Source organism: Sorex araneus, chromosome 1, assembly GCF_027595985.1.
Source record: "Sorex araneus isolate mSorAra2 chromosome 1, mSorAra2.pri, whole genome shotgun sequence".
In the NCBI taxonomy this organism is placed as follows: domain Eukaryota; kingdom Metazoa; phylum Chordata; class Mammalia; order Eulipotyphla; family Soricidae; genus Sorex; species Sorex araneus.
In genome coordinates, this window is record NC_073302.1 from 46,932,268 (window position 1) to 46,938,410 (window position 6,143).

A 6,143-nucleotide genomic window follows, 5' to 3' on the forward strand; every position below is an offset into this window, starting at 1 on the left:
CCAGGCCTGTGGTTCAACATGAGGGCTAGGGGTATGAACTTGCATGGGCCCTGTGATGCTGGGAATTACCCAAACCACATGAGTGGGTCCGGGACCTTCAGGCTAGATAATATCTCATTAGTGCTCAATATCATCTCTAGCTCTCATTCTCATAAATTACCCAAAGTTTTATGTTCCCTCAAGTTCTAGCTTAAACTGGGTTAAACTTCCCCCATTGATTGCTTGGTTTAGAAAGCTCTAATGACCTCTCCTATAATTCTGCCTTTTCTGGGTACATTTTTATCACTGTCTTTATCTCTTGGTTCATGAAAATTAGTCCGTAGATCCCCAAAGAAAATTTTAGGCTTGCTTTGATTTATGCAAAAACACACAATCTTACTCCCGAAATTTTATAAATGATTAAGTCTTATTTAAGATTTGGAGGTGAAAAAAATTTATATAGTAATCAAACAAAACATTGGCAATATTCTTCACTGAGGTCTTTTAGTCATATTCCACCATGAACTTAATTGGCCTTCCTCTTCAGTCTGCTAAAATATTGAGTAAGGTGCTTTCTGGTGAGTGTGTTTGTCACTATTGGTTTCTCTAATGTTTATCTCTTTCATTTCGAAAGTCAAAAGTATTGACTCTTCTTATCTGTGTGAAGAGATTTGTCCTTTCATATAACATTGTAAATAAGTAAAAACCCAATTCCAGGGGGTGTCAAAGGACTTAAAAGTACTTGAGGGTAGGAGCATATCTTATTTTCCAACCAAATCTTAGGTTTTCTCAGTTCTGCTCTTTTAAGAAAAGTATTTTTTATTTAAAGAACTGTGATTTACAAAGTTACTTCCAATAGAGTTTTCAGACAAATAATATTTCAGCATCCATTCCACCACTAGTGTCAACTTCCTTCTACCAGTGTTCCTGTATTCCAAGACAATAATGAGATGCCATTTTACATCAGTGAGAATGGCACATATCAAAAATAGTGAGAATAATCAGTGTTGGTGAGGATGTGGTTAAAAAGAAACTTTCATTCACTTGTGGTGTAAATGTTGCCTGGTTCAACCCCTGTGGAAAACAGCTTAAAGAGTCCTCAGCAAACTTAAATTGAACTGCCATGTGAGCCACAGTTCCACCGGGACATAAGAACACTCATTCAAAAAGACATTTATACACCATTATTCTCTGCTTCTCTGAGCTCTACTCTTTGCATATTAAAGAAGTTTCCTGTGTTCTTTTTTACTCTCTCTTCAAGAAGGTCTGACTTATCTGATATTTAAAAAAGCTGAGCTGAATGTGACTGACTCAGTTTCTTTCTCCCATATCTTAGGCCTGTATGCTGAGAACGAAAAGAACTACTTAAATGTAATTAGTTTTATAGTACATATTGCTTAATAGTATACTTTTGCAGTTCCTGTTAGGTTGAAGACAATATTTAAAGACTTTTCTTTTTTACTTGATGCTTTTAAAAAGCACCGGAATATCGATAGTGAAGAAATGATAGCATATCATTACTATTCCTGCAGTAACTGATAAAAAATTATGTGAGATTTACTGTAAGATTTAACATGCTTCTTCTTGTTTTATGTTGATCACAGAGTCCTAGAAACATTAACTCATTTTATCCCGTTGAAAAAGAAACATAGTTACTATACACTTCCATTTGGGAATTTTTTAGATTTTTTTGGTGGAGGGCAACTCTTGATGCTGCTAGAGTTACAACTCTAGATGCTGTTAGAGCTACTACCTTTTTTTTTTTTTTTTTGCTGCTTCAGATCTTGTCACAACTGTTAACACCTATATTTCAAGTTTGAGAATGCATATTTGAAAGAGGCGATTCATACAAGCAAGTATTCATGAAGAGTGCATAATCTTTAAAAATTATGGAAACATGCCTGCTACCAATACATTTCTAAATACAAAACTAGCTATCATATTGTTACTTCTGTGGTGAGAGAAGTTCATTTTTAAAACAGATAAAATTCAGTTTTTAGGTGTGAATAGTATGAAAGACCGTCTTTTTAAAAAAAATTATTTTTAAGTTCATGGTAGTTTGGGGTCCTTAAGCATGCAAAACTTCAGACAGGAGGGTCTACAAAGGAACCAGACTTGCCCTTATGGCAATCCAGCTAAGTCAAAACTGGGAATGATTCTGGGTCATTTGCATCAGGAGCAGAAGCATTTGACTTGTTAGTTCTGCTGCTACAGATTTGGACCCTACCACAACCACTGCCTCATGTCCTCTTGCCATCAAATCCAGAGTGGACAGGATCTCATCTCTAGCTGAGATGTTATATCATTTGCTGATTTCTGGGAATGATGTCCATAACAGAATCTTCAGTATGAGCCTCTTCACTCTTTGATTTACAAAGAACAATTTTTTTCTTTCATTTCCCACCAGCATCTTCATTTGGTTTTTGAATATTTAATTCAATTTTTGCATGGTCCTCATTTTGAATTGCCTTCCATTCATCCAAAATCATCTCTTTTGGACCCTCTTCCTTGACATTGTCCTTTTATATCTTCAACTTCATTGTCCTTATTTTCAGTGTCTGCCACTGGATGGTCTTCACCTTCAGGTGTTTCTTCAGTCACATTTGATTGATTCAAGTCAGTTTATTCATCTTTGACAGCTCCTCGCCCTCCCCCCCATCCTCAGTTGTGAGATTGCTGCCACCACATTTGTCCTCATGTTGCAGGCAACTGTAATGTGAGAAAGAAGATATGACTTCCACTATGCCTATCGAATTCATGCTTGCTAAGAGGATCAAATCCATCTCCTTGTCCCATTCCACATCCCAGGCCTCTTTGACCTCTTCCAAGACCACCATGGCCTCAGATAGGCTGATCAATAATCTACAATGGAAAATTCTCCACCTTAACCTTTCTTCAAGTATTTTTTCAAGTAACTGTTCATGAGGTGGTCTCGTTTCTGCTCTGCTATCAATTATTTTCCCTTTATCCTTAAGTTGTTGATCAGGTCTGCTTCCAACATGTTTTATTCCTTTTTTATTAAGCACCATAGTGGCTGTGTTTCCTCTTTATTGTCAACCACACCAGCATTAGGGGTCAGCGAGTTCTGTCATTCTTTCTGTGACTCTTCACTCTGCCTCTTAACTGCCACAATGGAGTTGATCTGAGCTGAAGCCTGAGCTGCATTATTGAACCTAAGGTCCTCAACATCGCCCTAGCTAGCTTCTTTTAACTTGTTCTCTGTTGCCTTCAACACCTTGGTACATCATGAGATAACTTGTCGAGTCAATTGGTAACCACTCAGCTGAAGCCTTCCTGTAAGTGCCCAGGCATGAGGGCGCCTCAACCATGTGTTCTTCCACAGATTTCAGCAGACGGCGTGAAGCCTGAAATTCCTGCTTCAGCTCTTCCCACAAAAAAAGTTGGGCCAAGAGAGCGGGAATTATTTAATCTTGTCTTTGTGTTTGAGGGCCACTCTTGAGAACTCTTAGAGGACCATATCAGGAGACAGGGATCAAGCCCTTGCCTCCTCTATGTAAAGCATAAATTCAGCAAATCTAATTCTTTTTGTCTCTTCTATTGTTATTTCTCCTCTTTTATTGCCTTCTTCCTCTGTTATATCTGTGAATGCATTCACACAAAGAATGAACTAAGATATATAGGTGTTTGGCTGTGTCAATGGCAAAGTACCCAACTTTAAAATGGTTGACATCCCAAGTCATTTTAATCAAGCTGCCAAGAGATAGAGTATCAAACAATATAGTGTACTAAACCTTAGATCAAATATGCCCAAAGGTATAACTAGGATCTCATGAGGAAATAAACTATGGGAGTGGTAGATTGAGAAGGGACCACCAAGTAAAGTGTGCTAAGAGGGTCATTCAGGATGGGAGATGCAGGCTGAAAGTAGACTAGAGACCAAACATGATGACCACTAATACCTCTACTGCAAAAGACAAGATCCAAAAGGAAAGAGTGTGCAAAAGGCAGAGGCAGGGTAGGGTGGGGGAGGACAGAGTGGGATGGAGGGAGGGATTCTGGGACTATTGGTGGTGGAAAATGGGCACTGGTGGAGGGATGGCAACTCAACCATTGTATGACTGAAACACCTGCACTAAAGTTTGTAAGTCTGTAACTGTACCTCATGGTGATTCACTATTAAAAAATTTAAAAAAAAAAACATATGGGAGTGGTAGGTGACAGTATGTGCAAATATCAAACTTGTGCATACCAGGGCCTGAGAAGTTGCTGGATCATTGAGTTTGTTATAGTGGGAGGATATAACTTCAAATTATATCCTGTGGGATATAATGTGGGATGAAAGTCATGATGAGCTCAGACCTGATATTGAGCTGTCCCTTTCTCAAGAGTTCAGTGGGTTGGATCATTTAAATCAGAAGCATAAGAAATCTTCATGTTCTTTTAAGTCTTAGATTTCTCACTTGTTAGGAACAAGAAATGTGGAATACAGGTGCAGTTTCTAAGAATTGTGAGCTGGAAGCTGTCATGACGAGTACCCGAATTTCTGTTAGGAGGACTAAGGTCCATTTAGCCAGAGCACAGATCAGAAATTGGAGTTAAACTTTAGGTAGCACATAAAGTACCTACACAAGATAAGGGCTGATTTAAGGTTCATGACCTGGTCATATAATACCTAGGTTCCACAATAGGCATTTGCCCTTCTCTATAAGAATCTCCTGGAAATTTTCCTTCTTTTTACTCAAAATCTCTTATTTCTTTGTGCTTTGTTACTCCTTAATTTTTCTTTGACATTTTTTCCCTTGAGAGCGATGTAGAGAGTCTCTTGCCTGCATGTCTGGCTATCTTCCCCAGGACCCCTCGGAGGAGATGGGCTCCAGCTTCCCTCCCCACCCCGAGCAGAGCTCCCGGCAGCCGAAGACCACCGGAACCTAGGTCCCTCTCCATACATTCAGACAGGCCTCATGAAGGTACTGGCAGAGGAACCCAGGTGTGTGTAATTCCATCAACAGCCAATATCCAGAGACTTAAAAGCAAGCTCCCAGAAGCACACGGCCACTTTATGGCCGTGCGATATCTTGTAGCCTACTTCTCCCTCTGGGAGAAACTGGCAAGCTTCTGAGAGTTTCCTGCCCAAATGGGACAGCCTTGCAAGCGTCCCATGGTGTATTCATATGTTAAATCCAGTAACACGCTGGATCTCATTCCCCTGACCCTGAAAGAGTCTCCAGTGCGACATCGTAGGGAGGGCCAAGTCGAGAGAGACTTCTAAGATCTCAGGGAAAGGACTAATGGAGAGGTTACTGAGCCCACTCGAGAAATTGATGATTAATGGAGATTTCATTATTTGTGATCTTTTCCCTAGCTTAAATTTTGGAAATGAAATTGGATATGTGGGAGTAAACAGAAATCTTGGGCATCTGATAGATAAAAGTTCAAAGCAAAAGGTACCTCCAAAGAAAAGAACTCAATGCCCAAAGAATTGTTATATGGAAGTGAAATGAAATAATGTTATCATATTACTAAGAGAAAGGAACCTAAAGTTAAGCAACTTTTTGTGTTCATCTTAACCATAAATATCATGTAAAATGTATTCAGGAGATGGTTTGTGACTCAGTAGTAGAGCATTGGCTTTCTCTGTCTGTGTAATACATTGGGTTTAATAACCAGTGTATCCCCTCACCATACTCCTTTCCCTCCACCAAAGGAAAAAGTCAGAGCATTATTTGAAAAAAATAAACACCTTGATTTGATACTCATATATGCAAACATTAATTAATTTTATTCATCTTTGAGGAGTATGTGACTTGGCCATTCCAATCATTATATGACTTTTGGTCAATGCCACTTGTTACTGAAAGATTTCAGTAACTATTCACTGTGTCTCTCACTAAAGTTCCCTCTGCTACAAATTATATTGACGGTTCAAATAAGATTGGTTCTAATGAACGGATCTTCAAATATGTCCTATGAGCTTTTGAATTATCCCATGTCAAATGATTTTTCTCTTCCACTCAATCCTGGCTATATACATTGATAATGATACCAGCTTTTTATTTGTTTTAATAATAAAAAACTTACCTGTTTCACTACTCCTATTTTAAATGTAAACATTCCTGATGCAATCCCCAATCACTAATAATATCTTCCTTTAATATATTTTACTCAAAATTTCTTCCATCCTACTGTTTCTTTCAGGGCAGTTG

General features: G+C 38.6%; 1 pseudogene; it reads right to left on the reverse strand.

Annotated features, from left to right (window-relative positions):
* Nucleotides 1-2,114: 2,114 nt before the first annotated feature.
* On the reverse strand, nucleotides 2,115-3,291 carry LOC101539898 (plasminogen activator inhibitor 1 RNA-binding protein-like; annotated as a pseudogene).
* Between the last annotated feature and the right edge of the window lie 2,852 nt (nucleotides 3,292-6,143).